Source organism: Somniosus microcephalus, chromosome 5, assembly GCF_052327205.1.
Source record: "Somniosus microcephalus isolate GS21.2 chromosome 5, FLI_Smic_1.0, whole genome shotgun sequence".
NCBI lineage: Eukaryota > Metazoa > Chordata > Chondrichthyes > Squaliformes > Somniosidae > Somniosus > Somniosus microcephalus.
Genome location: NC_140991.1, coordinates 275,354,857 through 275,371,046, shown reverse-complemented (window position 1 = coordinate 275,371,046; position 16,190 = coordinate 275,354,857).

Genomic DNA, 16,190 nt, shown 5'->3' with positions numbered 1-16,190 from the left:
CCCTAGGAGTGTGTCAGTATTTACAGGGAGTCCCCAGGAGTGTGTCAGTATTTACACGGAGTCCCCAGGAGCGTGTCAGTATTTACACGGTGTCCCCAGGAGTGTGTCAGTATTTACAGGGAGTCCCCAGGAGTGTGTCAGTACTTACAGGGAGTCCCCAGGAATGTGTCAGTATTTACAGGGAGTCCCCAGGTGTGTGTCAGCATTTACAGTGAGTCCCCAGGAGTGTGTCAGTATTTACAGTGTGTCCCCAGGAGTGTGTCAGTATTTACATGGAGTTTCCAGTAGTGTGTCAGTATTTACAGGGAGTCCCCAGGAGTGTGTCAATATTTACAGGGAGTCCCCAGGAGTATGTCAGTACTTACAGGGAGTCCTCAGGAGTGTGTCAGTATTTACAGGGAGTCCCCAGGAGTGCGTCAGTATTTACAGGGAGTCCCCAGGAATGTGTCAGTATTTACAGGGAGTCCCCAGGAGTATGTCAGTATTTACAGGGAGTCCCCAGGAGTGTGTCAGTATTTACAGGGAGTCCCCAGGAGTGTGTCAGTATTTACAGGGTGTCCCCAGGAGTGTGTCAGTATTTACACGGAGTCCCCAGGAGTGTGTCAGTATTTACAGGGTGTCCCCAGGAGTGTGTCAGTATTTACAGGGAGTCCCCAGGAGTGTGTCAGTATTTACAGGGAGCCCCAGGAGTCTGTCAGTATTTACAGGGAGTCCCCAGGAGTCTGTCAGTATTTACAGGGTGTCCCCAGGACTGTGTCAGTATTTACAGGGAGTCCCCAGGAGTGTGTCAGTATTTACAGGGAGTCCCCAGGAGTGTGTCAGTATTTACAGGGAGTGCCCAGGAGTATGTCAGTATTTATAGGGAGTCCCCAGGAGTGTGTCAGTATTTACAGGGAGTCCCCAGGAGTGTGTCAGTATTTACAGTGAGTCCCCAGGAGTGTGTCAGTATTTACAGGGAGTCCCTAGGAGTGTTTCAGTATTTACAGGATGTCCCCAGGAGTGTGTCAGTATTTACAGGGAGTCCCCAGGAGTGTGTCAGTATTTACAGGGAGTCCCCAGGAGTGTGTCAGTTTTTACAGGGAGTCCCCAGGAGTGTGTCAGTATTTACAGGGAACCCCCAGGAGTGTGTCAGTATTTACAGGGAGTCCCCAGGAGTGTGTCAGTATTTACAGGGAGTCCCTAGGAGTGTGTCAGTATTTACAGGGAGTCCCCAGGAGTGTGTCAGTATTTACAGCGAGTCCCCAGGAGTGTGTCAGTATTTACAGAGAGTCCCCAGGAGTGTGTCAGTATTTACAGGGAGTCCCCAGGAATTTCTCCGTATTTACAGGGAGTTCCCAGGAATATGTCAGTATTTACAGGGAGTCCCCAGGAGTGTGTCAGTATTTACAGGGAGTCCTCAGGAGTGTGTCAGTATTTACAGGGAGTCCCCAGGAGTGTGTCAGTATTTACAGGGAGTCCCCAGGAATGTGCCAGTATTTACACGAAGTCCCCAGGAGTGTGTCAGTATTGACAGGGAGTGCCCAGGAGTGTGTTAGTATTTACAGGGAGTCCCCAGGAGTGTGTCAGTATTTACAGGGAGTCCCCAGGAATGTGTCAGTATTTACAGGGAGTCCCCAGGAGTATGTCAGTACTTACAGGGAGTCCCCAGGAGTGTGTCAGTATTTACAGGGAGTCCCCAGGAGTGTGTCAGTATTTACAGGGTGTCCCCAGGAGTGTGTCAGTATTTACACGGAGTCCCCAGGAGTGTGTCAGTATTTACAGGGTGTCCCCAGGAGTGTGTCAGTATTTACAGGGAGTCCCCAGGAGTGTGTCAGTATTTACAGGGAGCCCCAGGAGTCTGTCAGTATTTACAGGGAGTCCCCAGGAGTCTGTCAGTATTTACAGGGTGTCCCCAGGACTGTGTCAGTATTTACAGGGAGTCCCCAGGAGTGTGTCAGTATTTACCGGGAATCCCCAGGAGTGTGTCAGTATTTACAGGGAGTGCCCATGAGTATGTCAGTATTTATAGGGAGTCCCCAGGAGTGTGTCAGTTTTTACAGGGAGTCCCCAGGAGTGTGTCAGTATTTACAGGGAGTCCCCAGGAGTGTGTCAGTATTTACAGGGAGTCCCTAGGAGTGTGTCAGTATTTACAGGATGTCCCCAGGAGTGTGTCAGTATTTACAGGGAGTCCCCAGGAGTGTGTCAGTATTTACAGGGAGTCCCCAGGAGAGTGTCAGTTTTTACAGGGAGTCCCCAGGAGTGTGTCAGTATTTACAGGGAACCCCCAGGAGTGTGTCAGTATTTACAGGGAGTCCCCAGGAGTGTGTCAGTTTTTACAGGGAGTCCCCAGGAGTGTGTCAGTATTTACAGGGTGTCCCTAGGAGTGTGTCAGTATTTACAGGATGTCCCCAGGAGTGTGTCAGTATTTACAGGGAGTCCCCAGGAGCGTGTCAGTATTTACAGGGAGTCCCCAGGAGAGTGTCAGTTTTTACAGGGAGTCCCCAGGAGTGTGTCAGTATTTACAGGGAACCCCCAGGAGTGTGTCAGTATTTACAGGGAGTCCCCAGGAGTGTGTCAGTATTTACAGGGAGTCCCTAGGAGTGTGTCAGTATTTACAGGGAGTCCCCAGGAGTGTGTCAGTATTTACAGCGAGTCCCCAGGAGTGTGTCAGTATTTACAGGGAGTGCCCAGGAATGTCTCCGTATTAACAGGGAGTTCCCAGGAATATGTCAGTATTTACAGGGAGTCCCCAGGAGTGTGTCAGTATTTACAGGGAGTCCTCTGGAGTGTGTCAGTATTTATAGGGAGTCCCCAGGAGTGTGTCAGTATTTACAGGGAGTCCCCAGGAATGTGTCAGTATTTACAGGGAGTCCCCAGGAATGTGTCAGTATTTACAGGGAGTCCCCAGGAGTGTGTCTGTATTTACAGTGAGTCCCCAGGAATGTGTCCGTATTTACAGGGAGTTCCCAGGAATATGTCAGTATTTACAGGGAGTCCCCAGGAGTGTGTCAGTATTTACAGGGTGTCCCCAGGAGTGTGTCAGTATTTACACGGTGTCCCCAGGAGTGTGTCAGTATTTACAGGGAGTCCCCAGGAGTGTGTCAGTACTTACAGGGAGTCCCCAGGAATGTGTCAGTATTTACAGGGAGTCCCCAGGAGTGTGTCAGTATTTACAGTGAGTCCCCAGGAGTCTGTCAGTATTTACAGGGAGTCCCCAGGAGCATGTCAGTATTTACAGGGAGTCCCTAGGAGTGTGTCAGTATTTACAGGGAGTCCCCAGGAGTGTGTCAGTATTTACAGGGTGTCCCCAGGAGTGTGTCAGTATTTACAGGGAGTCCCCAGGAGTCTGTCAGTATTTACAGGGTGTCCCCAGGAGTGTGTCAGTATTTCCAGGGAGTCCCCAGGTGTGTGTCAGTATTTACAGGGAGTGCCCAGGAGTGTGTCAGTATTTACAGGGAGTCCCCAGGAGTGTGTCAGTATTTACAGGGAGTCCCCAGGTGTGTGTCAGTATTTACAGTGAGTCCCCAGGAGTGTGTCAGTATTTACAGGGAGTCCCTAGAAGTGTGTCAGTATTTGCAGGGTTTCCCCAGGAGTGTGTCAGTATTTGCAGGGAGTCCCCAGGAGTGTGTCAGTATTTACAGGGAGTCCCCAGGAGTGTGTCAGTATTTACAGGGAGTCCCCAGGAGTTTGTCAGTATTTACAGGGAATCCCCAGGAGTGTGTCAGTATTTACAGGGAGTCCCCAGGAGTGTGTCAGCATTTACAGGGAGACCCGGGAGTGTGTCAGTATTTACAGGGAATCCCCGGGAGTGTGTCAGTATTTACAGGGAGACGCGGGAGTGTGTCAGTATTTACAGGGAATCCCCGGGAGTGTGTCAGTATTTACAGGGAGTCCCCAGCAGTGTGTCAGTATTTACAGGGAGTCCCCAGGAGTGTGTTAGTATTTACAGGGAGTCCCCAGGAGTGTGTCAGTATTTACAGGAAGTCCCCAAGAGTGTGTCAGTATTTACAGGGAGTCCCCAGGAGTGTGTCAGTATTTACAGGGTGTCCCCAGGAGTGTGTCAGTATTTACAGGCTGTCCCCAGGAGTGTGTCAGTATTTACAGGGAGTCCCCAGGAGTGTGTCAGTATTTACAGGCTGTCCCCAGGAGTGTGTCAGTATTTACAGGGAGTCACCAGGAGTCTGTCAGTATTTACAGGGTGTCCCCAGGAGTGTGTCAGTATTTACAGGGAGTCCCCCAGGAGTGTGTCAGTATTTACAGGGAGTCCCCAGGAGTGTGTCAGTATTTACAGTGAGTCCCCAGGAGTGTGTCAGTATTTGCAGGGAGTCCCCAGGAGTGTGTCAGTATTTACAGGGAGTCCCCAGGATTGTGTCAGTATTTACAGGGAGTCCCCAGGAGTGTGTCAGTATTTGCAAGGAGTCCCAGGAGTGTGTCAGTATTTACAGGGAGTCCCCAGGAATGTATCAGTATTTACAGGGAGTCCCCAGGAATGTGTCAGTATTTACAGGGAGTCCCCAGGAGTGTGTCAGTATTTACAGGGAGTCCCCAGGAGTGTGTCAGTATTTACAGGGAGTCCCCAGGAATGTGTCCGTATTTACAGGGAGTCCCCAGGAGTATGTCAGTATTTACAGGGATTCCCCAGGAGTGTGTCAGTATTTACAGGGAGTCCCCAGGAGTGTGTCAGTATTTACACGGTGTCCCCAGGAGTGTGTCAGTATTTACAGGGAGTCCCCAGGAGTGTGTCAGTACTTACAGGGTGTCCCCAGGAATGTGTCAGTATTTACAGGAAGTCCCCAGGTGTGTGTCAGTATTTACAGTGAGTCCCCAGGAATGTGTCAGTATTTACAGGGAGTCCCCAGGAGTGTGTCAGTATTTACATGGAGTCCCCAGTAGTGTGTCAGTATTTACAGGGAGTCCCCAGGAGTGTGTCAGTATTTACAGGGTGTCCCCAGGAGTGTGTCAGTATTTACAGGGAGTCCCCAGGAGTCTGTCAGTATTTACAGGGTGTCCCCAGGAGTGTGTCAGTATTTACAGGGAGTCCCCAGGAGTGTGTCAGTATTTACAGGGAGTCCCCAGGAGTGTGTCAGTATTTACAGTGAGTCCCCAGGAGTGTGTCAGTATTTACAGGGAGTCCCCAGGAGTGTGTCAGTATTTACAGGGAGTCCCCAGGAATGTGTCAGTATTTACAGGGAGTCCCCAGGAGTGTGTCAGTATTTACATGGAGCCCCCAGGAATGTGTCAGTATTTACAGGGACACCCCAGGAGTATGTCAGTACTTACAGGGAGTCCCCAGGAGTGTGTCAGTATTTACAGGGAGTCCCCAGGAGTGTGTCTGTATTTACAGGGTGTCCCCAGGAGTGTGTCAGTATTTACAGGGAGTCCCCTTGAGTGTGTCGGTATTTACAGGGAGCCCCAGGAGTCTGTCAGTATTTACAGGGAGTCCCCAGGAATCTGTCAGTATTTACAGGGTGTCCCCAGGAGTGTGTCAGTATTTACAGGGAGTCCCCTGGAGTGTGTCAGTATTTACAAGGAGTCCCCAGGAGTGTGTCAGTATTTACAGGGAGTGCCCAGGAGTGTGTCAGTATTTACAGGGAGTCCCCAGGAATGTGTCAGTATTTACAGGGAGTCCCCAGGAGTGTGTCAGTATTTACATGGAGTCCCCAGTGGTGTGTCAGTATTTACAGGGAGTCCCCAGGAGTGTGTCAGTATTTACAGGGTGTCCCCAGGAGTGTGTCAGTATTTACAGGGAGTCCCCAGGAGTCTGTCAGTATTTACAGGGTGTCCCCAGGAGTGTGTCAGTATTTACAGGGAGTCCCCAGGAGTGTGTCAGTATTTACAGGGAGTCCCCAGGAGTGTGTCAGTATTTACAGTGAGTCCCCAGGAGTGTGTCAGTATTTACAGGGAGTCCCCAGGAGTGTGTCAGTATTTACAGGGAGTCCCCAGGAATGTGTCAGTATTTACAGGGAGTCCCCAGGAGTGTGTCAGTATTTACATGGAGCCCCCAGGAATGTGTCAGTATTTACAGGGACACCCCAGGAGTATGTCAGTACTTACAGGGAGTCCCCAGGAGTGTGTCAGTATTTACAGGGAGTCCCCAGGAGTGTGTCAGTATTTACAGGGTGTCCCCAGGAGTGTGTCAGTATTTACAGGGAGTCCCCTTGAGTGTGTCGTTATTTACAGGGAGCCCCAGGAGTCTGTCAGTATTTACAGGGAGTCCCCAGGAATCTGTCAGTATTTACAGGGTGTCCCCAGGAGTGTGTCAGTATTTACAGGGAGTCCCCTGGAGTGTGTCAGTATTTACAAGGAGTCCCCAGGAGTGTGTCAGTATTTACAGGGAGTGCCCAGGAGTGTGTCAGTATTTACAGGGAGTCCCCAGGAATGTGTCAGTATTTACAAGGAGTCCCCAGGAGTGTGTCAGTATTTACAGGGAGTCCCCAGGAATGTGTCAGTATTTAAAGGGAGTCCCCAGGAGTATGTCAGTGCTTACAGGGAGTCCCCAGGAGTGTGTCAGTATTTACAGGGAGTCCCCAGGAGTGTGTCAGTATTTACAGAGTGTCCCCAGGAGTGTGTCGGTATTTACAAGGAGTCCCCAGGAGTGTGTCAGTTTTTACAGGGTGTCCCCAGGCGTGTGTCAGTATTTACAGGGAGTCCCCATGAGTGTGTCAGTATTTACAGGGTGTCCCCAGGAGTGTGTCAGTATTTACAGGGAGTCCCCAGGAATGTGTCAGTATTTACAGGGAGTCCCCAGGAGTGTGTCAGTATTTACAGGGAGTCCGTAGCAGTCTGTCAGTATTTACAGGGTGTGCCCAGGAGTGTGTCAGTATTTACAGGAAGTCCCCAGGAGTGTGTCAGTATTTACAAGGAGTCCCCAGGTGTGTCTCAGTATTTACAGGGTGTCCCCAGGAGTGTGTCAGTACTTACAGGGAGTCCCCAGGAGTCTGTCATTATTTACAGGGAGTCCCCAGGAGTCTGTCAGTATATACTGGGAGTCTCCAGGAGTCTGTCAGTATTTACAGGGAGTCCCCAGGAGTGTGTCAGTATTTACAGGGAGTCCCCAGGAGTGTGTCAGTATTTACAGGGAGTCCCCAGGAGTGTGTCAGTATTTACAGGGAGTCCCCGGGAGTGTGTCAGTATTTACAGGGAGGCCCCAGGAGTGTGTTAGTATTTACAGGGAGTCCCCGGGAGTCTGTCAGTATTTACAGGGAGTCCCCAGGAGTGTGTCAGTATTTACAGGGAGTCCCCAGGAGTCTGTCAGTATTTACAGGGAGTCCCCAGGAGTGTGTCAGAATTTACAGGGAGTCCTCAGGAGTGTGTCAGTATTTACAGGGAGTCCCCAGGAGTGTGTCAGTGTTTACAGGGAGTCCCCAGGAATGTGTCAGTATTTACAGGGAGTCCCCAGGAGTGTGTCAGTGTTTACAGGGAGTCCGTGGGTGTGTGTCAGTATTTACAGGGAGTCCCCAGGAGTGTGTCAGTATTTACTGGGAGTCCCCAGGGATCTGTCAGTATTTACAGGGAGTCCCCAGGAATGTCTGAGTATTTGCAGGGAGTCCCCAGGAGTGTGTCAGTATTTACAGGGAGTCCCCGGGAGTGTGTCCGTATTTACAGTGAGTCCCCGGGAGTGTGTCAGTATTTACAGGGAGTCCCAAGGAGTGTGTGAGTATTTACAGGGAGTGCCCAAGAGTATGTCTGTATTTACAGGGAGTCCCCAGGAGTGTGTCAGTATTTACAGGGAGTCCACAGGAGTGTGTCAGTATTTACAGGGAGTCCACAGGAGTGTGTCAGTATTTACAGGGAGTCCCCAGGAGTGTGTCAGTATTTACAGGGAGTCCCCAGGAGTGTGTCATTATTTACAGGGAGTCACCAGGAGTTTTTCAGTATTTACAGGGAGTCCCCAGGAGTCTGTCAGCATTTCAGGGAGTCCCCAGGAGTGTGTTCGTATTTACAAGGAGTCCCCAGGAGTGTGTCAGTATTTACAGGGAGTCCCCCAGGAGTGTGTCAGTAATTACAGGGAGTCCCCAGGAGTGTGTCAGTATTTACAGTGAGTCCCCAGGAGTGTGTCAGTATTTACAGGGAGTCCCCAGGAGTGTGTCAGTATTTACAGGGAGTCCCCAGGATTGTGTCAGTATTTACAGGGAGTCCCCAGGAGTGTGTCAGTATTTGCAAGGAGTCCCAGGAGTGTGTCAGTATTTACAGGGAGTCCCCAGGAATGTGTCAGTATTTACAGGGAGTCCCCAGGAATGTGTCAGTATTTACAGGGAGTCCCCAGGAGTGTGTCAGTATTTACAGGGAGACCCCAGGAGTGTGTCAGTATTTACAGGGAGTCCCCAGGAATGTGTCCGTATTTACAGGGAGTCCCCAGGTGTATGTCAGTATTTACAGGGAGTCCCCAGGAGTGTGTCAGTATTTACAGGGAGTCCCCAGGAGTGTGTCAGTATTTACACGGTGTCCCCAGGAGTGTGTCAGTATTTACAGGGAGTCCCCAAGAGTGTGTCAGTACTTACAGGGAGTCCCCAGGAATGTGTCAGTATTTACAGGGAGTCCCCAGGTGTGTGTCAGTATTTACAGTGAGTCCCCAGGAGTGTGTCAGTATTTACAGGGAGTCCCCAGGAGTGTGTCAGTATTTACATGGAGTCCCCAGTAGTGTGTCAGTATTTACAGGGAGTCCCCAGGAGTGTGTCAGTATTTACAGGGTGTCCCCAGGAGTGTGTCAGTATTTACAGGGAGTCCCCAGCAGTCTGTCAGTATTTACAGGGTGTCCCCAGGAGTGTGTCAGTATTTACAGGGAGTCCCCAGGAGTGTGTCAGCATTCACAGGGAGTCCCCAGGAGTGTGTCAGTATTTACAGTGAGTCCCCAGGAGTGTGTCAGTATTTACAGGGAGTTCCCAGGAGTGTGTCAGTATTTACAGGGAGTCCCCAGGAATGTGTCAGTATTTACAGGGAGTCCCCAGGAGTGTGTCAGTATTTACATGGAGCCCCCAGGAATGTGTCAGTATTTACAGGGATACCCGAGGAGTATGTCAGTACTTACAGGGAGTCCCCAGGAGTGTGTCAGTATTTACAGGGAGTCCCCAGGAGTGTGTCAGTATTTACAGGGTTTCCCCAGGAGTGTGTCAGTATTTACACGGAGTCCCCAGGAGTGTGTCAGTATTTACAGGGTGTCCCCAGGAGTGTGTCAGTATTTACAGGGAGTCCCCTTGAGTGTGTCGGTATTTACAGGGAGTCCCCAGGAGTGTGTCAGTATTTACAGGGTGTCCCCAGGAGTGTGTCAGTATTTACACGGAGTCCCCATGAGTGTGTCAGTATTTAAAGGGTGTCCCCAGGAGTGTGTCAGTATTTACAGGGAGTCCCCTTGAGTGTGTCGGTATTTACAGGGAGCCCCAGGAGTCTGTCAGTATTTACAGGGAGTCCCCAGGAATCTGTCAGTATTTACAGGGTGTCCCCAGGAGTGTGTCAGTATTTACAGGGAGTCCCCTGGAGTGTGTCAGTATTTACAGGGTGTCCCCAGGAGTGTGTCAGTTTTTACAGGGAGTCCCCAGGAGTGTGTCAGTATTTACAGGGAGTGCCCAGGAATGTGTCAGTATTTACAGGGAGTCCCCAGGAATGTGTCAGTATTTACAGGGAGTCCCCAGGAGTGTGTCAGTATTTACAGGGAGTCCCCAGGAATGTGTCAGTATTTAAAGGGAGTCCCCAGGAGTATGTCAGTACTTACAGGGAGTCCCCAGGAGTGTGTCAGTATTTACAGGGAGTCCCCGGGAGTGTGTCAGTATTTACAGGGAGTCCACAGCAGTGTGTCAGTATTTACAGGGAGTCCCCAGGAGTGTGTTAGTATTTACAGGGAGTCCGCAGGAGTGTGTCAGTATTTACAGGAAGTCCCCAGGAGTGTGTCAGTATTTACAGGGAGTCCCCAGGAGTGTGTCAGTATTTACAGGGTGTCCCCAGGAGTGTGTCAGTATTTACAGGGTGTCCCCAGGAGTGTGTCAGTATTTACAGGGAGTCCCCAGGAGTCTGTCAGTATTTACAGGGTGTCCCCAGGAGTGTGTCAGTATTTACAGGGAGTCCCCAGGGTGTGTCAGTATTTACACGAAGTCCCCAGGAGTGTGTCAGTATTTACAGTGAGTCCCCAGGAGTGTGTCAGTATTTACAGGGAGTCCCCAGGAGTGTGTCAGTATTTAAAGGGAGTCCCCAGGAGTGTGTCAGTATTTACAGGGAGTCCCAGGAGTGTGTCAGTATTTACAGAGAGTCCCCAGGAATGTGTCAGTATTTACAGGGAGTCCCCAGGAGTGTGTCAGTATTTACATGGAGTCCCCAGGAATGTGTCAGTATTTACAGGGATACCCCAGGAGTATGTCAGTACTTACAGGGAGTCTCCAGGAGTGTGTCAGTATTTACAGGGACTCCCCAGGAGTGTGTCAGTATTTACAGAGTGCCCCAGGAGTGTGTCAGTATTTACACGGAGTCCCCAGGAGTGTGTCAGTATTTACAGGGTGTCCCCAGGAGTGTGTCAGTATTTACAGGGAGTCCCCTTGAGTGTGTCGGTATTTGCAGGGAGCCCCAGGAGTCTGTCAGTATTTACATGGAGTCCCCAGGAATCTGTCAGTATTTACAGGGTGTCCCCAGGAGTGTGTTAGTATTTACAGGGAGTCCCCTGGAGTGTGTCAGTATGTACAGGGAGTCCCCAGGAGTGTGTCAGTATTACAGGGAGTGCCCAGGAGTGTTTCAGTATTTACAGGGAGTCCCCAGGAATGTGTCAGTATTTACAGGGAGTCCCCAGGAGTGTGTCAGTATTTACAGGGAGTCCCCAGGAATGTGTCAGTATTTACAGGGAGTCCCCAGGAGTATGTCAGTACTTACAGGGAGTCCCCAGGAGTGTGTCAGTATTTACAGGGAGTCCCCGGGAGTGTGTCAGTATTTACAGGGAGTCCACAGCAGTGTGTCAGTATTTACAGGGAGTCCCCAGGAGTGTGTTAGTATTTACAGGGAGTCCGCAGGAGTGTGTCAGTATTTACAGGGAGTCCCCAGGAGTGTGTCAGTATTTAAAGGGAGTCCCCAGGATTGTGTCAGTATTTACAGGGAGTCCCCAGGAGTTTGTCAATATTTACAAGGAGTCCCAGGAGTGTGTCAGTATTTATAGGGAGTCCCCAGGAGTGTGTCAGTATTTACAGGGAGTCCCCAGGAGTGTGTCACTATTTACATGGAGCCCCCAGGAATGTGTCAGTATTTACAGGGATACCCCAGGAGTATGTCAGTACTTACAGGGAGTCCCCAGGAGTCTGTCAGTATTTACAGGGAGTCCCCAGGAATCTGTCAGTATTTACAGGGTGTCCCCAGGAGTGTGTCAGTATTTACAGGGAGTCCCCTGGAGTGTGTCAGTATTTACAGGGAGTCCCCAGGAGTGTGTCAGTATTTACAGGGAGTGCCCAGGAGTGTGTCAGTATTTACAGGGAGTCCCCAGGAATGTGTCAGTATTTACAGGGAGTCCCCAGGAGTGTGTCAGTATTTACAGGGAGTCCCCAGGAATGTGTCAGTATTTACAGGGAGTCCCCAGGAGTATGTCTGTACTTACACGGAGTCCCCAGGAGTGTGTCAGTATTTACAGGGGGTCCCCGGGAGTGTGTCAGTATTTACAGGGAGTCCACAGCAGTGTGTCAGTATTTACAGGGAGTCCCCAGGAGTGTGTTAGTATTTACATGGAGTCCGCAGGAGTGTGTCAGTATTTACAGGAAGTCCCCAGGAGTGTGTCAGTATTTACAGGGAGTCCCCAGGAGTGTGTCAGTATTTACAGGGTGTCCCCAGGAGTGTGTCAGTATTTACAGGGTGTCCCCAGGAGTCTGTCAGTATTTACAGGGTGTCCCCAGGAGTGTGTCAGTATTTACAGGGAGTCCCCAGGAGTCTGTCAGTATTTACAGGGTGTCCCCAGGAGTGTGTCAGTATTTACAGGGAGTCCCCAGGAGTGTGTCAGTATTTACAGGGAGTCCCCAGGAGTGTGTCAGTATTTACAGGGAGTCCCCAGGAGTGTGTCAGTATTTAAAGGGAGTCCCCAGGAGTGTGTCAGTATTTACAGGGAGTCCCAGGAGTGTGTCAGTATTTACAGGGAGTCCCCAGGAATGTGTCAGTATTTACAGGGAGTCCCCAGGAGTGTGTCAGTATTTACATGGAGTCCCCAGGAGTGTGTCAGTATTTACTGGGAGTCCCCAGGGATCTGTCAGTATTTACAGGGAGTCCCCAGGAATGTCTGAGTATTTGCAGGGAGTCCCCAGGAGTGTGTCAGTATTTACAGGGAGTCCCCGGGAGTGTGTCCGTATTTACAGTGAGTCCCCGGGAGTGTGTCAGTATTTACAGGGAGTCCCAAGGAGTGTGTGAGTATTTACAGGGAGTGCCCAAGAGTATGTCTGTATTTACAGGGAGTCCCCAGGAGTGTGTCAGTATTTACAGGGAGTCCACAGGAGTGTGTCAGTATTTACAGGGAGTCCACAGGAGTGTGTCAGTATTTACAGGGAGTCCCCAGGAGTGTGTCAGTATTTACAGGGAGTTCCCAGGAGTGTGTCATTATTTACAGGGAGTCACCAGGAGTTTTTCAGTATTTACAGGGAGTCCCCAGGAGTCTGTCAGTATTTCAGGGAGTCCCCAGGAGTGTGTTCGTATTTACAAGGAGTCCCCAGGAGTGTGTCAGTATTTACAGGGAGTCCCCCAGGAGTGTGTCAGTATTTACAGGGAGTCCCCAGGAGTGTGTCAGTATTTACAGTGAGTCCCCAGGAGTGTGTCAGTATTTACAGGGAGTCCCCAGGAGTGTGTCAGTATTTACAGGGAGTCCCCAGGATTGTGTCAGTATTTACAGGGAGTCCCCAGGAGTGTGTCAGTATTTGCAAGGAGTCCCAGGAGTGTGTCAGTATTTACAGGGAGTCCCCAGGAATGTGTCAGTATTTACAGGGAGTCCCCAGGAATGTGTCAGTATTTACAGGGAGTCCCCAGGATTGTGTCAGTATTTACAGGGAGACCCCAGGAGTGTGTCAGTATTTACAGGGAGTCCCCAGGAATGTGTCCGTATTTACAGGGAGTCCCCAGGTGTATGTCAGTATTTACAGGGAGTCCCCAGGAGTGTGTCAGTATTTACAGGGAGTCCCCAGGAGTGTGTCAGTATTTACACGGTGTCCCCAGGAGTGTGTCAGTATTTACAGGAAGTCCCCAAGAGTGTGTCAGTACTTACAGGGAGTCCCCAGGAATGTGTCAGTATTTACAGGGAGTCCCCAGGTGTGTGTCAGTATTTACAGTGAGTCCCCAGGAGTGTGTCAGTATTTACAGGGAGTCCCCAGGAGTGTGTCAGTATTTACATGGAGTCCCCAGTAGTGTGTCAGTATTTACAGGGAGTCCCCAGGAGTGTGTCAGTATTTACAGGGTGTACCCAGGAGTGTGTCAGTATTTACAGGGAGTCCCCAGCAGTCTGTCAGTATTTACAGGGTGTCCCCAGGAGTGTGTCAGTATTTACAGGGAGTCCCCAGGAGTGTGTCAGCATTCACAGGGAGTCCCCAGGAGTGTGTCAGTATTTACAGTGAGTCCCCAGGAGTGTGTCAGTATCTAAAGGGAGTCCCCAGGAGTGTGTCAGTATTTACAGGGAGTCCCCAGGAATGTGTCAGTATTTACAGGGAGTCCCCAGGAGTGTGTCAGTATTTACATGGAGCCCCCAGGAATGTGTCAGTATTTACAGGGATACCCGAGGAGTATGTCAGTACTTACAGGGAGTCCCCAGGAGTGTGTCAGTATTTACAGGGAGTCCCCAGGAGTGTGTCAGTATTTACAGGGTTTCCCCAGGAGTGTGTCAGTATTTACACGGAGTCCCCAGGAGTGTGTCAGTATTTACAGGGTGTCCCCAGGAGTGTGTCAGTATTTACAGGGAGTCCCCTTGAGTGTGTCGGTATTTACAGGGAGTCCCCAGGAGTGTGTCAGTATTTACAGGGTGTCCCCAGGAGTGTGTCAGTATTTACACGGAGTCCCCATGAGTGTGTCAGTATTTACAGGGTGTCCCCAGGAGTGTGTCAGTATTTACAGGGAGTCCCCTTGAGTGTGTCGGTATTTACAGGGAGCCCCAGGAGTCTGTCAGTATTTACAGGGAGTCCCCAGGAATCTGTCAGTATTTACAGGTTGTCCCCAGGAGTGTGTCAGTATTTACAAGGAGTCCCCTGGAGTGTGTCAGTATTTACAGGGTGTCCCCAGGAGTGTGTCAGTTTTTACAGGGAGTCCCCAGGAGTGTGTCAGTATTTACAGGGAGTGCCCAGGAATGTGTCAGTATTTACAGGGAGTCCCCAGGAATGTGTCAGTATTTACAGGGAGTCCCCAGGAGTGTGTCAGTATTTACAGGGAGTCCCCAGGAATGTGTCAGTATTTAAAGGGAGTCCCCAGGAGTATGTCAGTACTTACAGGGAGTCCCCAGGAGTGTGTCAGTATTTACAGGGAGTCCCCGGGAGTGTGTCAGTATTTACAGGGAGTCCACAGCAGTGTGTCAGTATTTACAGGGAGTCCCCAGGAGTGTGTTAGTATTTACAGGGAGTCCGCAGGAGTGTGTCAGTATTTACAGGAAGTCCCCAGGAGTGTGTCAGTATTTACAGGAAGTCCCCAGGAGTGTGTCAGTATTTACAGGGTGTCCCCAGGAGTGTGTCAGTATTTACAGGGTGTCCCCAGGAGTGTGTCAGTATTTACAGGGAGTCCCCAGGAGTCTGTCAGTATTTACAGGGTGTCCCCAGGAGTGTGTCAGTATTTACAGGGAGTCCCCAGGGTGTGTCAGTATTTACACGAAGTCCCCAGGAGTGTGTCAGTATTTACAGTGAGTCCCCAGGAGTGTGTCAGTATTTACAGGGAGTCCCCAGGAGTGTGTCAGTATTTAAAGGGAGTCCCCAGGAGTGTGTCAGTATTTACAGGGAGTCCCAGGAGTGTGTCAGTATTTACAGAGAGTCCCCAGGAATGTGTCAGTATTTACAGGGAGTCCCCAGGAGTGTGTCAGTATTTACATGGAGTCCCCAGGAATGTGTCAGTATTTACAGGGATACCCCAGGAGTATGTCAGTACTTACAGGGAGCCTCCAGGAGTGTGTCAGTATTTACAGGGACTCCCCAGGAGTGTGTCAGTATTTACAGAGTGCCCCAGGAGTGTGTCAGTATTTACACGGAGTCCCCAGGAGTGTGTCAGTATTTACAGGGTGTCCCCAGGAGTGTGTCAGTATTTACAGGGAGTCCCCTTGAGTGTGTCGGTATTTGCAGGGAGCCCCAGGAGTCTGTCAGTATTTACATGGAGTCCCCAGGAATCTGTCAGTATTTACAGGGTGTCCCCAGGAGTGTGTCAGTATTTACAGGGAGTCCTCAGGAGTGTGTCAGTATTTACAGGGAGTCCCCAGGAGTGTGTCAGTATTTACAGGGAGTCCCCAGGAATGTGTCAGTATTTACAGGGAGTCCCCAGGAATGTGTCAGTATTTACAGGGAGTCCCCAGGAGTGTGTCTGTATTTACAGTGAGTCCCCAGGAATGTGTCCGTATTTACAGGGAGTTCCCAGGAATATGTCAGTATTTACAGGGTGTCCCCAGGAGTGAGTCAGTATTTACAGGGTGTCCCCAGGAGTGTGTCAGTATTTACACGGTGTCCCCAGGAGTGTGTCAGTATTTACAGGGAGTCCCCAGGAGTGTGTCAGTATTTACAGTGAGTCCCCAGGAGTCTGTCAGTATTTACAGGGAGTCCCCAGGAGCATGTCAGTATTTACAGGGAGTCCCTAGGAGTGTGTCAGTATTTACAGGGAGTCCCCAGGAGTGTGTCAGTATTTACAGTGAGTCCCCAGGAGCGTGTCAGTATTTACACGGTGTCCCCAGGAGTGTGTCAGTATTTACAGGGAGTCCCCAGGAGTGTGTCAGTACTTACAGGGAGTCCCCAGGAATGTGTCAGTATTTACAGGGAGTCCCCAGGTGTGTGTCAGCATTTACAGTGAGTCCCCAGGAGTGTGTCAGTATTTACAGGGTGTCCCCAGGAGTGTGTCAGTATTTACATGGAGTTTCCAGTAGTGTGTCAGTATTTACAGGGAGTCCCCAGGAGTGTGTCAATATTTACAGGGTGTCCCCAGGAGTGTGTCAGTACTTACAGGGAGTCCCCAGGAGTGTGTCAGTATTTACAGGGAGTCCCCAGGTGTGTGTCAGGATTTACAGTGAGTCCCCAGGAGTGTGACAGTATTTACAGGGA